Here is a 23,458-nt window from a genome sequence, read left to right on the forward strand (position 1 = left end):
AAAGTATTACACAAAAGGTAAGGGGGTCAGTGGGTCAACTGATACAATAAACTAACTCACAGTCAAATGTGCTAAGTCCAAATACTACCTGTTTCTACATTTTCCAGGCTTTTTGTCTCATTTCTTAACAGATCCATTCCTATGTACCTCTGTGCTTTCAACAGAGTTTTCATTGTAATGGAGGGACATGCAGTATGCCTTAAACATGCCTGGGCAGGGAAGACTATGTAAAAGCAAGAGTAGCAGACAGCTTAATAAATCATCAGCAGGACCCTCTAGACCTTCCCCAAAAAACATAACATGATTTCTATGCATGTATGTGCGTTGAACAGCGCAAGTAATTTGGTTAATGTCAGTGGATAAATGTCACTTTCCCACAGCGCAGACAAAATCACTTGTACAGGCCCCTTCTGCAAAAGCATTACCGCTGTAGAAAGCAGTGAAAAGGTGAGGCAGTGTGCAGTCCCCCCACCCCCGACCCTGATCGGCCACGATCGGCCAAGGACCTCTCTATAAGAGCTGAGGGTGGAATTTTTCTGGACCTCAGTAACTTAGGGAGACATGGCTAAAGGGATCCTCAATCAACGGCCCAGCTTTTGCTCTGTGGCCTGTCCGAATATGTCTGTTCTCCAAATTACCTGCCGCTGCCCAGGTGTCAGATGGTGAGATGGAATGACCTCCCAGGAAGCATACTGGCAGATGATTTGCATAGGCACACCCCCTCTCTCTTAGCCCTGCTTACTCCACAGTAGCAAGTATCTGGGGAAAATATAGTGGTCGAGGTGGGGTAGCAGTAACTAGCAACTCTGAGAAAGTAAATCTGGGACACTTGGCGACCTGTGGGGAACAACTGCAGAGCTCAGTGCCCAGAAGTTTGTGGCACAGGGAGGAGGTCTGTTGGATTTCAGTAACTTGGAGACATGCAACCTGGTCGGGAGTGCTTCAGGTCTCCTTCCTTGCATGTTCCAAGCAACTCAACAAAGCATCAACAGGCTGAGATACCAACCACAGAGCCCCTTTCCACTTGATTAAAAGGCTAAAATCTTTTCCATGCAAATACATAGCCCCCAAATACCATATTTTCTTTGTTTTCTCTCTCTCTCCTCCCTGTCTCCTTCCCTCGCTCCCTCCCACCCTCCCGCACTCTCTCTTCCCCCCAGCCCCTCTCCCTCTCCCTACCATTAATTTTAAGTTTTCATGCACTGCAGCACATTGTGGCAATGGTATTTCACAATGGGACTGTTTGAAAGTTACAGAAATCAAAAAAGAAATCAACCAACTAAAAGCAGCCAAACCCGGAGTACTCTGCTCAGCCCCATTTAAAGATTAAGGCCCAGAAGCAAGTAAAGCTGTAGTTCAGAGCGATATTTGCAAATAGCACCTTAAAGCAGTTTACGCTGGAGTGCACAACAAGGGGGAAAGTGATAATACTGAGTTTGGTAGAATGGGATAAAAAAAAACAAAAGAAGCGTGCCACTTGTAAAAGTACAAGTCAAGAAATTGAAGGGGACGGGGCTGTTCATTCAGTCAAGAGGACTCACAAGTAAAAGGCTCCTGAGGCATTAGTGTTGAATTTGGCGCAAAATGCATTGTGTTGTCGTGTAATATGAATGAACATACAATTTCAATCTTCAATAAAGAAAGATCTATTAAAAAATCAACACTTGCAAATTAAGAAAGTTTCTGTCCAGTCATGTTCCAAAAATAGTGAATGCTTTACGAATGTGCGTGTCATCCTTTAGAGCAGGGGCCGATTTAAATTTCCCATTATCATTCCAATATTAGTACATGTGTTGCAGAAGCAAGCGCAAAGGGAGAGTCAATCAAACCATTGATTAGGACCTCTGGTCAAAGGTTTGCCATACCAAATGTCCTTATTTCAGAGGGCAGAAAGTCCAAACACCATTTAGATATCGGGTGGTATGAAATGAAGAGGCAAACAACAACGAATAAGCATTCTTTGCTGCTGTATTGATCTGGCCCTAAAGGGTTTTAGTTTAATGCCAATTATATTTAAAGATATAAAGATTAATGGTCCAGGGTGCTTGCAAAATGAAAACCCCCTCCCCATCACAATGGCTGGGTCATACAAGCCTGAGAGCATCACAATAGACCCAATAGACATGAGAAAAACTCGGTACCTCTGAGTGTATGTGGGCCCATGGCTGTATCAAGGACAAGGCAAAAACAGGAGGTGGCTTAAGGAGTCAGCACCAGAGGCTGTCCGATTGAGCCCTGTAAGCAACAGATGTTGGACCATCCTATAAAGGATTCTGAGGCTGATTTCAATTTTAACTTTGCTGCTGATTTAAGGATTGCTCAACCTTCGACCCACGTCTAGTTTGCTTGGATAAGCCCTGGAAATCTTTTACAGCTTGTACTGGTGGGAGATGATGTGACTTTATCAACTGCAACGGGATATGAGGCATGTGTGCCACAAAAAGCAGGTCTAGGATTTTTTTATAAGAAAGCCGCTTTAAGAAGGGAACTTTGGGCAACCCCACTGAGAGCAAAAGTATTACACAAAAGGTAAGGGGGTCAGTGGGTCAACTGATACAATAAACTAACTCACAGTCAAATGTGCTAAGTCCAAATACTACCTGTTTCTACATTTTCCAGGCTTTTTGTCTCATTTCTTAACAGATCCATTCCTATGTACCTCTGTGCTTTCAACAGAGTTTTCATTGTAATGGAGGGACATGCAGTATGCCTTAAACATGCCTGGGCAGGGAAGACTATGTAAAAGCAAGAGTAGCAGACAGCTTAATAAATCATCAGCAGGACCCTCTAGACCTTCCCCAAAAAACATAACATGATTTCTATGCATGTATGTGCGTTGAACAGCGCAAGTAATTTGGTTAATGTCAGTGGATAAATGTCACTTTCCCACAGCGCAGACAAAATCACTTGTACAGGCCCCTTCTGCAAAAGCATTACCGCTGTAGAAAGCAGTGAAAAGGTGAGGCAGTGTGCAGTCCCCCCACCCCCGACCCTGATCGGCCAAGGACCTCTCTATAAGAGCTGAGGGTGGAATTTTTCTGGACCTCAGTAACTTAGGGAGACATGGCTAAAGGGATCCTCAATCAACGGCCCAGCTTTTGCTCTGTGGCCTGTCCGAATATGTCTGTTCTCCAAATTACCTGCCGCTGCCCAGGTGTCAGATGGTGAGATGGAATGACCTCCCAGGAAGCATACTGGCAGATGATTTGCATAGGCACACCCCCTCTCTCTTAGCCCTGCTTACTCCACAGTAGCAAGTATCTGGGGAAAATATAGTGGTCGAGGTGGGGTAGCAGTAACTAGCAACTCTGAGAAAGTAAATCTGGGACACTTGGCGACCTGTGGGGAACAACTGCAGAGCTCAGTGCCCAGAAGTTTGTGGCACAGGGAGGAGGTCTGTTGGATTTCAGTAACTTGGAGACATGCAACCTGGTCGGGAGTGCTTCAGGTCTCCTTCCTTGCATGTTCCAAGCAACTCAACAAAGCATCAACAGGCTGAGATACCAACCACAGAGCCCCTTTCCACTTGATTAAAAGGCTAAAATCTTTTCCATGCAAATACATAGCCCCCAAATACCATATTTTCTTTGTTTTCTCTCTCTCTCCTCCCTGTCTCCTTCCCTCGCTCCCTCCCACCCTCCCGCACTCTCTCTTCCCCCCAGCCCCTCTCCCTCTCCCTACCATTAATTTTAAGTTTTCATGCACTGCAGCACATTGTGGCAATGGTATTTCACAATGGGACTGTTTGAAAGTTACAGAAATCAAAAAAGAAATCAACCAACTAAAAGCAGCCAAACCCGGAGTACTCTGCTCAGCCCCATTTAAAGATTAAGGCCCAGAAGCAAGTAAAGCTGTAGTTCAGAGCGATATTTGCAAATAGCACCTTAAAGCAGTTTACGCTGGAGTGCACAACAAGGGGGAAAGTGATAATACTGAGTTTGGTAGAATGGGATAAAAAAAAACAAAAGAAGCGTGCCACTTGTAAAAGTACAAGTCAAGAAATTGAAGGGGACGGGGCTGTTCATTCAGTCAAGAGGACTCACAAGTAAAAGGCTCCTGAGGCATTAGTGTTGAATTTGGCGCAAAATGCATTGTGTTGTCGTGTAATATGAATGAACATACAATTTCAATCTTCAATAAAGAAAGATCTATTAAAAAATCAACACTTGCAAATTAAGAAAGTTTCTGTCCAGTCATGTTCCAAAAATAGTGAATGCTTTACGAATGTGCGTGTCATCCTTTAGAGCAGGGGCCGATTTAAATTTCCCATTATCATTCCAATATTAGTACATGTGTTGCAGAAGCAAGCGCAAAGGGAGAGTCAATCAAACCATTGATTAGGACCTCTGGTCAAAGGTTTGCCATACCAAATGTCCTTATTTCAGAGGGCAGAAAGTCCAAACACCATTTAGATATCGGGTGGTATGAAATGAAGAGGCAAACAACAACGAATAAGCATTCTTTGCTGCTGTATTGATCTGGCCCTAAAGGGTTTTAGTTTAATGCCAATTATATTTAAAGATATAAAGATTAATGGTCCAGGGTGCTTGCAAAATGAAAACCCCCTCCCCATCACAATGGCTGGGTCATACAAGCCTGAGAGCATCACAATAGACCCAATAGACATGAGAAAAACTCGGTACCTCTGAGTGTATGTGGGCCCATGGCTGTATCAAGGACAAGGCAAAAACAGGAGGTGGCTTAAGGAGTCAGCACCAGAGGCTGTCCGATTGAGCCCTGTAAGCAACAGATGTTGGACCATCCTATAAAGGATTCTGAGGCTGATTTCAATTTTAACTTTGCTGCTGATTTAAGGATTGCTCAACCTTCGACCCACGTCTAGTTTGCTTGGATAAGCCCTGGAAATCTTTTACAGCTTGTACTGGTGGGAGATGATGTGACTTTATCAACTGCAACGGGATATGAGGCATGTGTGCCACAAAAAGCAGGTCTAGGATTTTTTTATAAGAAAGCCGCTTTAAGAAGGGAACTTTGGGCAACCCCACTGAGAGCAAAAGTATTACACAAAAGGTAAGGGGGTCAGTGGGTCAACTGATACAATAAACTAACTCACAGTCAAATGTGCTAAGTCCAAATACTACCTGTTTCTACATTTTCCAGGCTTTTTGTCTCATTTCTTAACAGATCCATTCCTATGTACCTCTGTGCTTTCAACAGAGTTTTCATTGTAATGGAGGGACATGCAGTATGCCTTAAACATGCCTGGGCAGGGAAGACTATGTAAAAGCAAGAGTAGCAGACAGCTTAATAAATCATCAGCAGGACCCTCTAGACCTTCCCCAAAAAACATAACATGATTTCTATGCATGTATGTGCGTTGAACAGCGCAAGTAATTTGGTTAATGTCAGTGGATAAATGTCACTTTCCCACAGCGCAGACAAAATCACTTGTACAGGCCCCTTCTGCAAAAGCATTACCGCTGTAGAAAGCAGTGAAAAGGTGAGGCAGTGTGCAGTCCCCCCACCCCCGACCCTGATCGGCCACGATCGGCCAAGGACCTCTCTATAAGAGCTGAGGGTGGAATTTTTCTGGACCTCAGTAACTTAGGGAGACATGGCTAAAGGGATCCTCAATCAACGGCCCAGCTTTTGCTCTGTGGCCTGTCCGAATATGTCTGTTCTCCAAATTACCTGCCGCTGCCCAGGTGTCAGATGGTGAGATGGAATGACCTCCCAGGAAGCATACTGGCAGATGATTTGCATAGGCACACCCCCTCTCCCTCTCTCTTAGCCCTGCTTACTCCACAGTAGCAAGTATCTGGGGAAAATATAGTGGTCGAGGTGGGGTAGCAGTAACTAGCAACTCTGAGAAAGTAAATCTGGGACACTTGGCGACCTGTGGGGAACAACTGCAGAGCTCAGTGCCCAGAAGTTTGTGGCACAGGGAGGAGGTCTGTTGGATTTCAGTAACTTGGAGACATGCAACCTGGTCGGGAGTGCTTCAGGTCTCCTTCCTTGCATGTTCCAAGCAACTCAACAAAGCATCAACAGGCTGAGATACCAACCACAGAGCCCCTTTCCACTTGATTAAAAGGCTAAAATCTTTTCCATGCAAATACATAGCCCCCAAATACCATATTTTCTTTGTTTTCTCTCTCTCTCCTCCCTGTCTCCTTCCCTCGCTCCCTCCCACCCTCCCGCACTCTCTCTTCCCCCCAGCCCCTCTCCCTCTCCCTACCATTAATTTTAGGTTTTCATGCACTGCAGCACATTGTGGCAATGGTATTTCACAATGGGACTGTTTGAAAGTTACAGAAATCAAAAAAGAAATCAACCAACTAAAAGCAGCCAAACCCGGAGTACTCTGCTCAGCCCCATTTAAAGATTAAGGCCCAGAAGCAAGTAAAGCTGTAGTTCAGAGCGATATTTGCAAATAGCACCTTAAAGCAGTTTACGCTGGAGTGCACAACAAGGGGGAAAGTGATAATACTGAGTTTGGTAGAATGGGATAAAAAAAAACAAAAGAAGCGTGCCACTTGTAAAAGTACAAGTCAAGAAATTGAAGGGGACGGGGCTGTTCATTCAGTCAAGAGGACTCACAAGTAAAAGGCTCCTGAGGCATTAGTGTTGAATTTGGCGCAAAATGCATTGTGTTGTCGTGTAATATGAATGAACATACAATTTCAATCTTCAATAAAGAAAGATCTATTAAAAAATCAACACTTGCAAATTAAGAAAGTTTCTGTCCAGTCATGTTCCAAAAATAGTGAATGCTTTACGAATGTGCGTGTCATCCTTTAGAGCAGGGGCCGATTTAAATTTCCCATTATCATTCCAATATTAGTACATGTGTTGCAGAAGCAAGCGCAAAGGGAGAGTCAATCAAACCATTGATTAGGACCTCTGGTCAAAGGTTTGCCATACCAAATGTCCTTATTTCAGAGGGCAGAAAGTCCAAACACCATTTAGATATCGGGTGGTATGAAATGAAGAGGCAAACAACAACGAATAAGCATTCTTTGCTGCTGTATTGATCTGGCCCTAAAGGGTTTTAGTTTAATGCCAATTATATTTAAAGATATAAAGATTAATGGTCCAGGGTGCTTGCAAAATGAAAACCCCCTCCCCATCACAATGGCTGGGTCATACAAGCCTGAGAGCATCACAATAGACCCAATAGACATGAGAAAAACTCGGTACCTCTGAGTGTATGTGGGCCCATGGCTGTATCAAGGACAAGGCAAAAACAGGAGGTGGCTTAAGGAGTCAGCACCAGAGGCTGTCCGATTGAGCCCTGTAAGCAACAGATGTTGGACCATCCTATAAAGGATTCTGAGGCTGATTTCAATTTTAACTTTGCTGCTGATTTAAGGATTGCTCAACCTTCGACCCACGTCTAGTTTGCTTGGATAAGCCCTGGAAATCTTTTACAGCTTGTACTGGTGGGAGATGATGTGACTTTATCAACTGCAACGGGATATGAGGCATGTGTGCCACAAAAAGCAGGTCTAGGATTTTTTTATAAGAAAGCCGCTTTAAGAAGGGAACTTTGGGCAACCCCACTGAGAGCAAAAGTATTACACAAAAGGTAAGGGGGTCAGTGGGTCAACTGATACAATAAACTAACTCACAGTCAAATGTGCTAAGTCCAAATACTACCTGTTTCTACATTTTCCAGGCTTTTTGTCTCATTTCTTAACAGATCCATTCCTATGTACCTCTGTGCTTTCAACAGAGTTTTCATTGTAATGGAGGGACATGCAGTATGCCTTAAACATGCCTGGGCAGGGAAGACTATGTAAAAGCAAGAGTAGCAGACAGCTTAATAAATCATCAGCAGGACCCTCTAGACCTTCCCCAAAAAACATAACATGATTTCTATGCATGTATGTGCGTTGAACAGCGCAAGTAATTTGGTTAATGTCAGTGGATAAATGTCACTTTCCCACAGCGCAGACAAAATCACTTGTACAGGCCCCTTCTGCAAAAGCATTACCGCTGTAGAAAGCAGTGAAAAGGTGAGGCAGTGTGCAGTCCCCCCACCCCCGACCCTGATCGGCCAAGGACCTCTCTATAAGAGCTGAGGGTGGAATTTTTCTGGACCTCAGTAACTTAGGGAGACATGGCTAAAGGGATCCTCAATCAACGGCCCAGCTTTTGCTCTGTGGCCTGTCCGAATATGTCTGTTCTCCAAATTACCTGCCGCTGCCCAGGTGTCAGATGGTGAGATGGAATGACCTCCCAGGAAGCATACTGGCAGATGATTTGCATAGGCACACCCCCTCTCCCTCTCTCTTAGCCCTGCTTACTCCACAGTAGCAAGTATCTGGGGAAAATATAGTGGTCGAGGTGGGGTAGCAGTAACTAGCAACTCTGAGAAAGTAAATCTGGGACACTTGGCGACCTGTGGGGAACAACTGCAGAGCTCAGTGCCCAGAAGTTTGTGGCACAGGGAGGAGGTCTGTTGGATTTCAGTAACTTGGAGACATGCAACCTGGTCGGGAGTGCTTCAGGTCTCCTTCCTTGCATGTTCCAAGCAACTCAACAAAGCATCAACAGGCTGAGATACCAACCACAGAGCCCCTTTCCACTTGATTAAAAGGCTAAAATCTTTTCCATGCAAATACATAGCCCCCAAATACCATATTTTCTTTGTTTTCTCTCTCTCTCCTCCCTGTCTCCTTCCCTCGCTCCCTCCCACCCTCCCGCACTCTCTCTTCCCCCCAGCCCCTCTCCCTCTCCCTACCATTAATTTTAGGTTTTCATGCACTGCAGCACATTGTGGCAATGGTATTTCACAATGGGACTGTTTGAAAGTTACAGAAATCAAAAAAGAAATCAACCAACTAAAAGCAGCCAAACCCGGAGTACTCTGCTCAGCCCCATTTAAAGATTAAGGCCCAGAAGCAAGTAAAGCTGTAGTTCAGAGCGATATTTGCAAATAGCACCTTAAAGCAGTTTACGCTGGAGTGCACAACAAGGGGGAAAGTGATAATACTGAGTTTGGTAGAATGGGATAAAAAAAAACAAAAGAAGCGTGCCACTTGTAAAAGTACAAGTCAAGAAATTGAAGGGGACGGGGCTGTTCATTCAGTCAAGAGGACTCACAAGTAAAAGGCTCCTGAGGCATTAGTGTTGAATTTGGCGCAAAATGCATTGTGTTGTCGTGTAATATGAATGAACATACAATTTCAATCTTCAATAAAGAAAGATCTATTAAAAAATCAACACTTGCAAATTAAGAAAGTTTCTGTCCAGTCATGTTCCAAAAATAGTGAATGCTTTACGAATGTGCGTGTCATCCTTTAGAGCAGGGGCCGATTTAAATTTCCCATTATCATTCCAATATTAGTACATGTGTTGCAGAAGCAAGCGCAAAGGGAGAGTCAATCAAACCATTGATTAGGACCTCTGGTCAAAGGTTTGCCATACCAAATGTCCTTATTTCAGAGGGCAGAAAGTCCAAACACCATTTAGATATCGGGTGGTATGAAATGAAGAGGCAAACAACAACGAATAAGCATTCTTTGCTGCTGTATTGATCTGGCCCTAAAGGGTTTTAGTTTAATGCCAATTATATTTAAAGATATAAAGATTAATGGTCCAGGGTGCTTGCAAAATGAAAACCCCCTCCCCATCACAATGGCTGGGTCATACAAGCCTGAGAGCATCACAATAGACCCAATAGACATGAGAAAAACTCGGTACCTCTGAGTGTATGTGGGCCCATGGCTGTATCAAGGACAAGGCAAAAACAGGAGGTGGCTTAAGGAGTCAGCACCAGAGGCTGTCCGATTGAGCCCTGTAAGCAACAGATGTTGGACCATCCTATAAAGGATTCTGAGGCTGATTTCAATTTTAACTTTGCTGCTGATTTAAGGATTGCTCAACCTTCGACCCACGTCTAGTTTGCTTGGATAAGCCCTGGAAATCTTTTACAGCTTGTACTGGTGGGAGATGATGTGACTTTATCAACTGCAACGGGATATGAGGCATGTGTGCCACAAAAAGCAGGTCTAGGATTTTTTTATAAGAAAGCCGCTTTAAGAAGGGAACTTTGGGCAACCCCACTGAGAGCAAAAGTATTACACAAAAGGTAAGGGGGTCAGTGGGTCAACTGATACAATAAACTAACTCACAGTCAAATGTGCTAAGTCCAAATACTACCTGTTTCTACATTTTCCAGGCTTTTTGTCTCATTTCTTAACAGATCCATTCCTATGTACCTCTGTGCTTTCAACAGAGTTTTCATTGTAATGGAGGGACATGCAGTATGCCTTAAACATGCCTGGGCAGGGAAGACTATGTAAAAGCAAGAGTAGCAGACAGCTTAATAAATCATCAGCAGGACCCTCTAGACCTTCCCCAAAAAACATAACATGATTTCTATGCATGTATGTGCGTTGAACAGCGCAAGTAATTTGGTTAATGTCAGTGGATAAATGTCACTTTCCCACAGCGCAGACAAAATCACTTGTACAGGCCCCTTCTGCAAAAGCATTACCGCTGTAGAAAGCAGTGAAAAGGTGAGGCAGTGTGCAGTCCCCCCACCCCCGACCCTGATCGGCCAAGGACCTCTCTATAAGAGCTGAGGGTGGAATTTTTCTGGACCTCAGTAACTTAGGGAGACATGGCTAAAGGGATCCTCAATCAACGGCCCAGCTTTTGCTCTGTGGCCTGTCCGAATATGTCTGTTCTCCAAATTACCTGCCGCTGCCCAGGTGTCAGATGGTGAGATGGAATGACCTCCCAGGAAGCATACTGGCAGATGATTTGCATAGGCACACCCCCTCTCCCTCTCTCTTAGCCCTGCTTACTCCACAGTAGCAAGTATCTGGGGAAAATATAGTGGTCGAGGTGGGGTAGCAGTAACTAGCAACTCTGAGAAAGTAAATCTGGGACACTTGGCGACCTGTGGGGAACAACTGCAGAGCTCAGTGCCCAGAAGTTTGTGGCACAGGGAGGAGGTCTGTTGGATTTCAGTAACTTGGAGACATGCAACCTGGTCGGGAGTGCTTCAGGTCTCCTTCCTTGCATGTTCCAAGCAACTCAACAAAGCATCAACAGGCTGAGATACCAACCACAGAGCCCCTTTCCACTTGATTAAAAGGCTAAAATCTTTTCCATGCAAATACATAGCCCCCAAATACCATATTTTCTTTGTTTTCTCTCTCTCTCCTCCCTGTCTCCTTCCCTCGCTCCCTCCCACCCTCCCACCCTCCCGCACTCTCTCTTCCCCCCAGCCCCTCTCCCTCTCCCTACCATTAATTTTAAGTTTTCATGCACTGCAGCACATTGTGGCAATGGTATTTCACAATGGGACTGTTTGAAAGTTACAGAAATCAAAAAAGAAATCAACCAACTAAAAGCAGCCAAACCCGGAGTACTCTGCTCAGCCCCATTTAAAGATTAAGGCCCAGAAGCAAGTAAAGCTGTAGTTCAGAGCGATATTTGCAAATAGCACCTTAAAGCAGTTTACGCTGGAGTGCACAACAAGGGGGAAAGTGATAATACTGAGTTTGGTAGAATGGGATAAAAAAAAACAAAAGAAGCGTGCCACTTGTAAAAGTACAAGTCAAGAAATTGAAGGGGACGGGGCTGTTCATTCAGTCAAGAGGACTCACAAGTAAAAGGCTCCTGAGGCATTAGTGTTGAATTTGGCGCAAAATGCATTGTGTTGTCGTGTAATATGAATGAACATACAATTTCAATCTTCAATAAAGAAAGATCTATTAAAAAATCAACACTTGCAAATTAAGAAAGTTTCTGTCCAGTCATGTTCCAAAAATAGTGAATGCTTTACGAATGTGCGTGTCATCCTTTAGAGCAGGGGCCGATTTAAATTTCCCATTATCATTCCAATATTAGTACATGTGTTGCAGAAGCAAGCGCAAAGGGAGAGTCAATCAAACCATTGATTAGGACCTCTGGTCAAAGGTTTGCCATACCAAATGTCCTTATTTCAGAGGGCAGAAAGTCCAAACACCATTTAGATATCGGGTGGTATGAAATGAAGAGGCAAACAACAACGAATAAGCATTCTTTGCTGCTGTATTGATCTGGCCCTAAAGGGTTTTAGTTTAATGCCAATTATATTTAAAGATATAAAGATTAATGGTCCAGGGTGCTTGCAAAATGAAAACCCCCTCCCCATCACAATGGCTGGGTCATACAAGCCTGAGAGCATCACAATAGACCCAATAGACATGAGAAAAACTCGGTACCTCTGAGTGTATGTGGGCCCATGGCTGTATCAAGGACAAGGCAAAAACAGGAGGTGGCTTAAGGAGTCAGCACCAGAGGCTGTCCGATTGAGCCCTGTAAGCAACAGATGTTGGACCATCCTATAAAGGATTCTGAGGCTGATTTCAATTTTAACTTTGCTGCTGATTTAAGGATTGCTCAACCTTCGACCCACGTCTAGTTTGCTTGGATAAGCCCTGGAAATCTTTTACAGCTTGTACTGGTGGGAGATGATGTGACTTTATCAACTGCAACGGGATATGAGGCATGTGTGCCACAAAAAGCAGGTCTAGGATTTTTTTATAAGAAAGCCGCTTTAAGAAGGGAACTTTGGGCAACCCCACTGAGAGCAAAAGTATTACACAAAAGGTAAGGGGGTCAGTGGGTCAACTGATACAATAAACTAACTCACAGTCAAATGTGCTAAGTCCAAATACTACCTGTTTCTACATTTTCCAGGCTTTTTGTCTCATTTCTTAACAGATCCATTCCTATGTACCTCTGTGCTTTCAACAGAGTTTTCATTGTAATGGAGGGACATGCAGTATGCCTTAAACATGCCTGGGCAGGGAAGACTATGTAAAAGCAAGAGTAGCAGACAGCTTAATAAATCATCAGCAGGACCCTCTAGACCTTCCCCAAAAAACATAACATGATTTCTATGCATGTATGTGCGTTGAACAGCGCAAGTAATTTGGTTAATGTCAGTGGATAAATGTCACTTTCCCACAGCGCAGACAAAATCACTTGTACAGGCCCCTTCTGCAAAAGCATTACCGCTGTAGAAAGCAGTGAAAAGGTGAGGCAGTGTGCAGTCCCCCCACCCCCGACCCTGATCGGCCACGATCGGCCAAGGACCTCTCTATAAGAGCTGAGGGTGGAATTTTTCTGGACCTCAGTAATTTAGGGAGACATGGCTAAAGGGATCCTCAATCAACGGCCCAGCTTTTGCTCTGTGGCCTGTCCGAATATGTCTGTTCTCCAAATTACCTGCCGCTGCCCAGGTGTCAGATGGTGAGATGGAATGACCTCCCAGGAAGCATACTGGCAGATGATTTGCATAGGCACACCCCCTCTCTCTTAGCCCTGCTTACTCCACAGTAGCAAGTATCTGGGGAAAATATAGTGGTCGAGGTGGGGTAGCAGTAACTAGCAACTCTGAGAAAGTAAATCTGGGACACTTGGCGACCTGTGGGGAACAACTGCAGAGCTCAGTGCCCAGAAGTTTGTGGCACAGGGAGGAGGTCTGTTGGATTTCAGTAACTTGGAGACATGCAACCTGGTCGGGAGTGCTTCAGGTCTCCTTCCTTGCATGTTCCAAGCAACTCAACAAAGCATCAACAGGCTGAGATACCAACCACAGAGCCCCTTTCCACTTGATTAAAAGGCTAAAATCTTTTCCATGCAAATACATAGCCCCCAAATACCATATTTTCTTTGTTTTCTCTCTCTCTCCTCCCTGTCTCCTTCCCTCGCTCCCTCCCACCCTCCCGCACTCTCTCTTCCCCCCAGCCCCTCTCCCTCTCCCTACCATTAATTTTAAGTTTTCATGCACTGCAGCACATTGTGGCAATGGTATTTCACAATGGGACTGTTTGAAAGTTACAGAAATCAAAAAAGAAATCAACCAACTAAAAGCAGCCAAACCCGGAGTACTCTGCTCAGCCCCATTTAAAGATTAAGGCCCAGAAGCAAGTAAAGCTGTAGTTCAGAGCGATATTTGCAAATAGCACCTTAAAGCAGTTTACGCTGGAGTGCACAACAAGAGGGAAAGTGATAATACTGAGTTTGGTAGAATGGGATAAAAAAAAACAAAAGAAGCGTGCCACTTGTAAAAGTACAAGTCAAGAAATTGAAGGGGACGGGGCTGTTCATTCAGTCAAGAGGACTCACAAGTAAAAGGCTCCTGAGGCATTAGTGTTGAATTTGGCGCAAAATGCATTGTGTTGTCGTGTAATATGAATGAACATACAATTTCAATCTTCAATAAAGAAAGATCTATTAAAAAATCAACACTTGCAAATTAAGAAAGTTTCTGTCCAGTCATGTTCCAAAAATAGTGAATGCTTTACGAATGTGCGTGTCATCCTTTAGAGCAGGGGCCGATTTAAATTTCCCATTATCATTCCAATATTAGTACATGTGTTGCAGAAGCAAGCGCAAAGGGAGAGTCAATCAAACCATTGATTAGGACCTCTGGTCAAAGGTTTGCCATACCAAATGTCCTTATTTCAGAGGGCAGAAAGTCCAAACACCATTTAGATATCGGGTGGTATGAAATGAAGAGGCAAACAACAACGAATAAGCATTCTTTGCTGCTGTATTGATCTGGCCCTAAAGGGTTTTAGTTTAATGCCAATTATATTTAAAGATATAAAGATTAATGGTCCAGGGTGCTTGCAAAATGAAAACCCCCTCCCCATCACAATGGCTGGGTCATACAAGCCTGAGAGCATCACAATAGACCCAATAGACATGAGAAAAACTCGGTACCTCTGAGTGTATGTGGGCCCATGGCTGTATCAAGGACAAGGCAAAAACAGGAGGTGGCTTAAGGAGTCAGCACCAGAGGCTGTCCGATTGAGCCCTGTAAGCAACAGATGTTGGACCATCCTATAAAGGATTCTGAGGCTGATTTCAATTTTAACTTTGCTGCTGATTTAAGGATTGCTCAACCTTCGACCCACGTCTAGTTTGCTTGGATAAGCCCTGGAAATCTTTTACAGCTTGTACTGGTGGGAGATGATGTGACTTTATCAACTGCAACGGGATATGAGGCATGTGTGCCACAAAAAGCAGGTCTAGGATTTTTTTATAAGAAAGCCGCTTTAAGAAGGGAACTTTGGGCAACCCCACTGAGAGCAAAAGTATTACACAAAAGGTAAGGGGGTCAGTGGGTCAACTGATACAATAAACTAACTCACAGTCAAATGTGCTAAGTCCAAATACTACCTGTTTCTACATTTTCCAGGCTTTTTGTCTCATTTCTTAACAGATCCATTCCTATGTACCTCTGTGCTTTCAACAGAGTTTTCATTGTAATGGAGGGACATGCAGTATGCCTTAAACATGCCTGGGCAGGGAAGACTATGTAAAAGCAAGAGTAGCAGACAGCTTAATAAATCATCAGCAGGACCCTCTAGACCTTCCCCAAAAAACATAACATGATTTCTATGCATGTATGTGCGTTGAACAGCGCAAGTAATTTGGTTAATGTCAGTGGATAAATGTCACTTTCCCACAGCGCAGACAAAATCACTTGTACAGGCCCCTTCTGCAAAAGCATTACCGCTGTAGAAAGCAGTGAAAAGGTGAGGCAGTGTGCAGTCCCCCCACCCCCGACCCTGATCGGCCACGATCGGCCAAGGACCTCTCTATAAGAGCTGAGGGTGGAATTTTTCTGGACCTCAGTAACTTAGGGAGACATGGCTAAAGGGATCCTCAATCAACGGCCCAGCTTTTGCTCTGTGGCCTGTCCGAATATGTCTGTTCTCCAAATTACCTGCCGCTGCCCAGGTGTCAGATGGTGAGATGGAATGACCTCCCAGGAAGCATACTGGCAGATGATTTGCATAGGCACACCCCCTCTCTCTTAGCCCTGCTTACTCCACAGTAGCAAGTATCTGGGGAAAATATAGTGGTCGAGGTGGGGTAGCAGTAACTAGCAACTCTGAGAAAGTAAATCTGGGACACTTGGCGACCTGTGGGGAACAACTGCAGAGCTCAGTGCCCAGAAGTTTGTGGCACAGGGAGGAGGTCTGTTGGATTTCAGTAACTTGGAGACATGCAACCTGGTCGGGAGTGCTTCAGGTCTCCTTCCTTGCATGTTCCAAGCAACTCAACAAAGCATCAACAGGCTGAGATACCAACCACAGAGCCCCTTTCCACTTGATTAAAAGGCTAAAATCTTTTCCATGCAAATACATAGCCCCCAAATACCATATTTTCTTTGTTTTCTCTCTCTCTCCTCCCTGTCTCCTTCCCTCGCTCCCTCCCACCCTCCCGCACTCTCTCTTCCCCCCAGCCCCTCTCCCTCTCCCTACCATTAATTTTAAGTTTTCATGCACTGCAGCACATTGTGGCAATGGTATTTCACAATGGGACTGTTTGAAAGTTACAGAAATCAAAAAAGAAATCAACCAACTAAAAGCAGCCAAACCCGGAGTACTCTGCTCAGCCCCATTTAAAGATTAAGGCCCAGAAGCAAGTAAAGCTGTAGTTCAGAGCGATATTTGCAAATAGCACCTTAAAGCAGTTTACGCTGGAGTGCACAACAAGGGGGAAAGTGATAATACTGAGTTTGGTAGAATGGGATAAAAAAAAACAAAAGAAGCGTGCCACTTGTAAAAGTACAAGTCAAGAAATTGAAGGGGACGGGGCTGTTCATTCAGTCAAGAGGACTCACAAGTAAAAGGCTCCTGAGGCATTAGTGTTGAATTTGGCGCAAAATGCATTGTGTTGTCGTGTAATATGAATGAACATACAATTTCAATCTTCAATAAAGAAAGATCTATTAAAAAATCAACACTTGCAAATTAAGAAAGTTTCTGTCCAGTCATGTTCCAAAAATAGTGAATGCTTTACGAATGTGCGTGTCATCCTTTAGAGCAGGGGCCGATTTAAATTTCCCATTATCATTCCAATATTAGTACATGTGTTGCAGAAGCAAGCGCAAAGGGAGAGTCAATCAAACCATTGATTAGGACCTCTGGTCAAAGGTTTGCCATACCAAATGTCCTTATTTCAGAGGGCAGAAAGTCCAAACACCATTTAGATATCGGGTGGTATGAAATGAAGAGGCAAACAACAACGAATAAGCATTCTTTGCTGCTGTATTGATCTGGCCCTAAAGGGTTTTAGTTTAATGCCAATTATATTTAAAGATATAAAGATTAATGGTCCAGGGTGCTTGCAAAATGAAAACCCCCTCCCCATCACAATGGCTGGGTCATACAAGCCTGAGAGCATCACAATAGACCCAATAGACATGAGAAAAACTCGGTACCTCTGAGTGTATGTGGGCCCATGGCTGTATCAAGGACAAGGCAAAAACAGGAGGTGGCTTAAGGAGTCAGCACCAGAGGCTGTCCGATTGAGCCCTGTAAGCAACAGATGTTGGACCATCCTATAAAGGATTCTGAGGCTGATTTCAATTTTAACTTTGCTGCTGATTTAAGGATTGCTCAACCTTCGACCCACGTCTAGTTTGCTTGGATAAGCCCTGGAAATCTTTTACAGCTTGTACTGGTGGGAGATGATGTGACTTTATCAACTGCAACGGGATATGAGGCATGTGTGCCACAAAAAGCAGGTCTAGGATTTTTTTATAAGAAAGCCGCTTTAAGAAGGGAACTTTGGGCAACCCCACTGAGAGCAAAAGTATTACACAAAAGGTAAGGGGGTCAGTGGGTCAACTGATACAATAAACTAACTCACAGTCAAATGTGCTAAGTCCAAATACTACCTGTTTCTACATTTTCCAGGCTTTTTGTCTCATTTCTTAACAGATCCATTCCTATGTACCTCTGTGCTTTCAACAGAGTTTTCATTGTAATGGAGGGACATGCAGTATGCCTTAAACATGCCTGGGCAGGGAAGACTATGTAAAAGCAAGAGTAGCAGACAGCTTAATAAATCATCAGCAGGACCCTCTAGACCTTCCCCAAAAAACATAACATGATTTCTATGCATGTATGTGCGTTGAACAGCGCAAGTAATTTGGTTAATGTCAGTGGATAAATGTCACTTTCCCACAGCGCAGACAAAATCACTTGTACAGGCCCCTTCTGCAAAAGCATTACCGCTGTAGAAAGCAGTGAAAAGGTGAGGCAGTGTGCAGTCCCCCCACCCCCGACCCTGATCGGCCAAGGACCTCTCTATAAGAGCTGAGGGTGGAATTTTTCTGGACCTCAGTAACTTAGGGAGACATGGCTAAAGGGATCCTCAATCAACGGCCCAGCTTTTGCTCTGTGGCCTGTCCGAATATGTCTGTTCTCCAAATTACCTGCCGCTGCCCAGGTGTCAGATGGTGAGATGGAATGACCTCCCAGGAAGCATACTGGCAGATGATTTGCATAGGCACACCCCCTCTCCCTCTCTCTTAGCCCTGCTTACTCCACAGTAGCAAGTATCTGGGGAAAATATAGTGGTCGAGGTGGGGTAGCAGTAACTAGCAACTCTGAGAAAGTAAATCTGGGACACTTGGCGACCTGTGGGGAACAACTGCAGAGCTCAGTGCCCAGAAGTTTGTGGCACAGGGAGGAGGTCTGTTGGATTTCAGTAACTTGGAGACATGCAACCTGGTCGGGAGTGCTTCAGGTCTCCTTCCTTGCATGTTCCAAGCAACTCAACAAAGCATCAACAGGCTGAGATACCAACCACAGAGCCCCTTTCCACTTGATTAAAAGGCTAAAATCTTTTCCATGCAAATACATAGCCCCCAAATACCATATTTTCTTTGTTTTCTCTCTCTCTCCTCCCTGTCTCCTTCCCTCGCTCCCTCCCACCCTCCCACCCTCCCGCACTCTCTCTTCCCCCCAGCCCCTCTCCCTCTCCCTACCATTAATTTTAAGTTTTCATGCACTGCAGCACATTGTGGCAATGGTATTTCACAATGGGACTGTTTGAAAGTTACAGAAATCAAAAAAGAAATCAACCAACTAAAAGCAGCCAAACCCGGAGTACTCTGCTCAGCCCCATTTAAAGATTAAGGCCCAGAAGCAAGTAAAGCTGTAGTTCAGAGCGATATTTGCAAATAGCACCTTAAAGCAGTTTACGCTGGAGTGCACAACAAGGGGGAAAGTGATAATACTGAGTTTGGTAGAATGGGATAAAAAAAAACAAAAGAAGCGTGCCACTTGTAAAAGTACAAGTCAAGAAATTGAAGGGGACGGGGCTGTTCATTCAGTCAAGAGGACTCACAAGTAAAAGGCTCCTGAGGCATTAGTGTTGAATTTGGCGCAAAATGCATTGTGTTGTCGTGTAATATGAATGAACATACAATTTCAATCTTCAATAAAGAAAGATCTATTAAAAAATCAACACTTGCAAATTAAGAAAGTTTCTGTCCAGTCATGTTCCAAAAATAGTGAATGCTTTACGAATGTGCGTGTCATCCTTTAGAGCAGGGGCCGATTTAAATTTCCCATTATCATTCCAATATTAGTACATGTGTTGCAGAAGCAAGCGCAAAGGGAGAGTCAATCAAACCATTGATTAGGACCTCTGGTCAAAGGTTTGCCATACCAAATGTCCTTATTTCAGAGGGCAGAAAGTCCAAACACCATTTAGATATCGGGTGGTATGAAATGAAGAGGCAAACAACAACGAATAAGCATTCTTTGCTGCTGTATTGATCTGGCCCTAAAGGGTTTTAGTTTAATGCCAATTATATTTAAAGATATAAAGATTAATGGTCCAGGGTGCTTGCAAAATGAAAACCCCCTCCCCATCACAATGGCTGGGTCATACAAGCCTGAGAGCATCACAATAGACCCAATAGACATGAGAAAAACTCGGTACCTCTGAGTGTATGTGGGCCCATGGCTGTATCAAGGACAAGGCAAAAACAGGAGGTGGCTTAAGGAGTCAGCACCAGAGGCTGTCCGATTGAGCCCTGTAAGCAACAGATGTTGGACCATCCTATAAAGGATTCTGAGGCTGATTTCAATTTTAACTTTGCTGCTGATTTAAGGATTGCTCAACCTTCGACCCACGTCTAGTTTGCTTGGATAAGCCCTGGAAATCTTTTACAGCTTGTACTGGTGGGAGATGATGTGACTTTATCAACTGCAACGGGATATGAGGCATGTGTGCCACAAAAAGCAGGTCTAGGATTTTTTTATAAGAAAGCCGCTTTAAGAAGGGAACTTTGGGCAACCCCACTGAGAGCAAAAGTATTACACAAAAGGTAAGGGGGTCAGTGGGTCAACTGATACAATAAACTAACTCACAGTCAAATGTGCTAAGTCCAAATACTACCTGTTTCTACATTTTCCAGGCTTTTTGTCTCATTTCTTAACAGATCCATTCCTATGTACCTCTGTGCTTTCAACAGAGTTTTCATTGTAATGGAGGGACATGCAGTATGCCTTAAACATGCCTGGGCAGGGAAGACTATGTAAAAGCAAGAGTAGCAGACAGCTTAATAAATCATCAGCAGGACCCTCTAGACCTTCCCCAAAAAACATAACATGATTTCTATGCATGTATGTGCGTTGAACAGCGCAAGTAATTTGGTTAATGTCAGTGGATAAATGTCACTTTCCCACAGCGCAGACAAAATCACTTGTACAGGCCCCTTCTGCAAAAGCATTACCGCTGTAGAAAGCAGTGAAAAGGTGAGGCAGTGTGCAGTCCCCCCACCCCCGACCCTGATCGGCCACGATCGGCCAAGGACCTCTCTATAAGAGCTGAGGGTGGAATTTTTCTGGACCTCAGTAATTTAGGGAGACATGGCTAAAGGGATCCTCAATCAACGGCCCAGCTTTTGCTCTGTGGCCTGTCCGAATATGTCTGTTCTCCAAATTACCTGCCGCTGCCCAGGTGTCAGATGGTGAGATGGAATGACCTCCCAGGAAGCATACTGGCAGATGATTTGCATAGGCACACCCCCTCTCTCTTAGCCCTGCTTACTCCACAGTAGCAAGTATCTGGGGAAAATATAGTGGTCGAGGTGGGGTAGCAGTAACTAGCAACTCTGAGAAAGTAAATCTGGGACACTTGGCGACCTGTGGGGAACAACTGCAGAGCTCAGTGCCCAGAAGTTTGTGGCACAGGGAGGAGGTCTGTTGGATTTCAGTAACTTGGAGACATGCAACCTGGTCGGGAGTGCTTCAGGTCTCCTTCCTTGCATGTTCCAAGCAACTCAACAAAGCATCAACAGGCTGAGATACCAACCACAGAGCCCCTTTCCACTTGATTAAAAGGCTAAAATCTTTTCCATGCAAATACATAGCCCCCAAATACCATATTTTCTTTGTTTTCTCTCTCTCTCCTCCCTGTCTCCTTCCCTCGCTCCCTCCCACCCTCCCGCACTCTCTCTTCCCCCCAGCCCCTCTCCCTCTCCCTACCATTAATTTTAAGTTTTCATGCACTGCAGCACATTGTGGCAATGGTATTTCACAATGGGACTGTTTGAAAGTTACAGAAATCAAAAAAGAAATCAACCAACTAAAAGCAGCCAAACCCGGAGTACTCTGCTCAGCCCCATTTAAAGATTAAGGCCCAGAAGCAAGTAAAGCTGTAGTTCAGAGCGATATTTGCAAATAGCACCTTAAAGCAGTTTACGCTGGAGTGCACAACAAGAGGGAAAGTGATAATACTGAGTTTGGTAGAATGGGATAAAAAAAAACAAAAGAAGCGTGCCACTTGTAAAAGTACAAGTCAAGAAATTGAAGGGGACGGGGCTGTTCATTCAGTCAAGAGGACTCACAAGTAAAAGGCTCCTGAGGCATTAGTGTTGAATTTGGCGCAAAATGCATTGTGTTGTCGTGTAATATGAATGAACATACAATTTCAATCTTCAATAAAGAAAGATCTATTAAAAAATCAACACTTGCAAATTAAGAAAGTTTCTGTCCAGTCATGTTCCAAAAATAGTGAATGCTTTACGAATGTGCGTGTCATCCTTTAGAGCAGGGGCCGATTTAAATTTCCCATTATCATTCCAATATTAGTACATGTGTTGCAGAAGCAAGCGCAAAGGGAGAGTCAATCAAACCATTGATTAGGACCTCTGGTCAAAGGTTTGCCATACCAAATGTCCTTATTTCAGAGGGCAGAAAGTCCAAACACCATTTAGATATCGGGTGGTATGAAATGAAGAGGCAAACAACAACGAATAAGCATTCTTTGCTGCTGTATTGATCTGGCCCTAAAGGGTTTTAGTTTAATGCCAATTATATTTAAAGATATAAAGATTAATGGTCCAGGGTGCTTGCAAAATGAAAACCCCCTCCCCATCACAATGGCTGGGTCATACAAGCCTGAGAGCATCACAATAGACCCAATAGACATGAGAAAAACTCGGTACCTCTGAGTGTATGTGGGCCCATGGCTGTATCAAGGACAAGGCAAAAACAGGAGGTGGCTTAAGGAGTCAGCACCAGAGGCTGTCCGATTGAGCCCTGTAAGCAACAGATGTTGGACCATCCTATAAAGGATTCTGAGGCTGATTTCAATTTTAACTTTGCTGCTGATTTAAGGATTGCTCAACCTTCGACCCACGTCTAGTTTGCTTGGATAAGCCCTGGAAATCTTTTACAGCTTGTACTGGTGGGAGATGATGTGACTTTATCAACTGCAACGGGATATGAGGCATGTGTGCCACAAAAAGCAGGTCTAGGATTTTTTTATAAGAAAGCCGCTTTAAGAAGGGAACTTTGGGCAACCCCACTGAGAGCAAAAGTATTACACAAAAGGTAAGGGGGTCAGTGGGTCAACTGATACAATAAACTAACTCACAGTCAAATGTGCTAAGTCCAAATACTACCTGTTTCTACATTTTCCAGGCTTTTTGTCTCATTTCTTAACAGATCCATTCCTATGTACCTCTGTGCTTTCAACAGAGTTTTCATTGTAATGGAGGGACATGCAGTATGCCTTAAACATGCCTGGGCAGGGAAGACTATGTAAAAGCAAGAGTAGCAGACAGCTTAATAAATCATCAGCAGGACCCTCTAGACCTTCCCCAAAAAACATAACATGATTTCTATGCATGTATGTGCGTTGAACAGCGCAAGTAATTTGGTTAATGTCAGTGGATAAATGTCACTTTCCCACAGCGCAGACAAAATCACTTGTACAGGCCCCTTCTGCAAAAGCATTACCGCTGTAGAAAGCAGTGAAAAGGTGAGGCAGTGTGCAGTCCCCCCACCCCCGACCCTGATCGGCCACGATCGGCCAAGGACCTCTCTATAAGAGCTGAGGGTGGAATTTTTCTGGACCTCAGTAACTTAGGGAGACATGGCTAAAGGGATCCTCAATCAACGGCCCAGCTTTTGCTCTGTGGCCTGTCCGAATATGTCTGTTCTCCAAATTACCTGCCGCTGCCCAGGTGTCAGATGGTGAGATGGAATGACCTCCCAGGAAGCATACTGGCAGATGATTTGCATAGGCACACCCCCTCTCTCTTAGCCCTGCTTACTCCACAGTAGCAAGTATCTGGGGAAAATATAGTGGTCGAGGTGGGGTAGCAGTAACTAGCAACTCTGAGAAAGTAAATCTGGGACACTTGGCGACCTGTGGGGAACAA

At 44.3% G+C, this 23,458-nt stretch overlaps 9 non-coding genes across 9 annotated transcripts; all 9 read right to left on the reverse strand.

Annotated features, from left to right (window-relative positions):
* Nucleotides 1-1,700: 1,700 nt before the first annotated feature.
* On the reverse strand, nucleotides 1,701-1,807 carry LOC138565242 (U6 spliceosomal RNA). The gene has a single exon (XR_011301139.1). It is a non-coding gene; the product is annotated as a U6 spliceosomal RNA (small nuclear RNA).
* A 2,395-nt stretch (nucleotides 1,808-4,202) lies between these two features.
* LOC138565243 (U6 spliceosomal RNA) lies at nucleotides 4,203-4,309 on the reverse strand. Its single transcript, XR_011301140.1, has one exon. It is a non-coding gene; the product is annotated as a U6 spliceosomal RNA (small nuclear RNA).
* Nucleotides 4,310-6,720: 2,411 nt separating this feature from the next.
* LOC138565246 (U6 spliceosomal RNA) lies at nucleotides 6,721-6,827 on the reverse strand. Its single transcript, XR_011301141.1, has one exon. It is a non-coding gene; the product is annotated as a U6 spliceosomal RNA (small nuclear RNA).
* Nucleotides 6,828-9,228: 2,401 nt separating this feature from the next.
* LOC138565247 (U6 spliceosomal RNA) lies at nucleotides 9,229-9,335 on the reverse strand. The gene has a single exon (XR_011301142.1). It is a non-coding gene; the product is annotated as a U6 spliceosomal RNA (small nuclear RNA).
* A 2,409-nt stretch (nucleotides 9,336-11,744) lies between these two features.
* On the reverse strand, nucleotides 11,745-11,851 carry LOC138565248 (U6 spliceosomal RNA). The gene has a single exon (XR_011301143.1). It is a non-coding gene; the product is annotated as a U6 spliceosomal RNA (small nuclear RNA).
* A 2,405-nt stretch (nucleotides 11,852-14,256) lies between these two features.
* LOC138565249 (U6 spliceosomal RNA) lies at nucleotides 14,257-14,363 on the reverse strand. Its single transcript, XR_011301144.1, has one exon. It is a non-coding gene; the product is annotated as a U6 spliceosomal RNA (small nuclear RNA).
* A 2,405-nt stretch (nucleotides 14,364-16,768) lies between these two features.
* Nucleotides 16,769-16,875, reverse strand: LOC138565251 (U6 spliceosomal RNA). Its single transcript, XR_011301145.1, has one exon. It is a non-coding gene; the product is annotated as a U6 spliceosomal RNA (small nuclear RNA).
* Nucleotides 16,876-19,284: 2,409 nt separating this feature from the next.
* On the reverse strand, nucleotides 19,285-19,391 carry LOC138565252 (U6 spliceosomal RNA). The gene has a single exon (XR_011301146.1). It is a non-coding gene; the product is annotated as a U6 spliceosomal RNA (small nuclear RNA).
* A 2,405-nt stretch (nucleotides 19,392-21,796) lies between these two features.
* LOC138565253 (U6 spliceosomal RNA) lies at nucleotides 21,797-21,903 on the reverse strand. The gene has a single exon (XR_011301147.1). It is a non-coding gene; the product is annotated as a U6 spliceosomal RNA (small nuclear RNA).
* Between the last annotated feature and the right edge of the window lie 1,555 nt (nucleotides 21,904-23,458).

Source organism: Ambystoma mexicanum, chromosome 1q (assembly GCF_040938575.1).
Source record: "Ambystoma mexicanum isolate Mex_15411 chromosome 1q, UKY_AmexF1_1, whole genome shotgun sequence".
NCBI classification, from domain to species: domain Eukaryota; kingdom Metazoa; phylum Chordata; class Amphibia; order Caudata; family Ambystomatidae; genus Ambystoma; species Ambystoma mexicanum.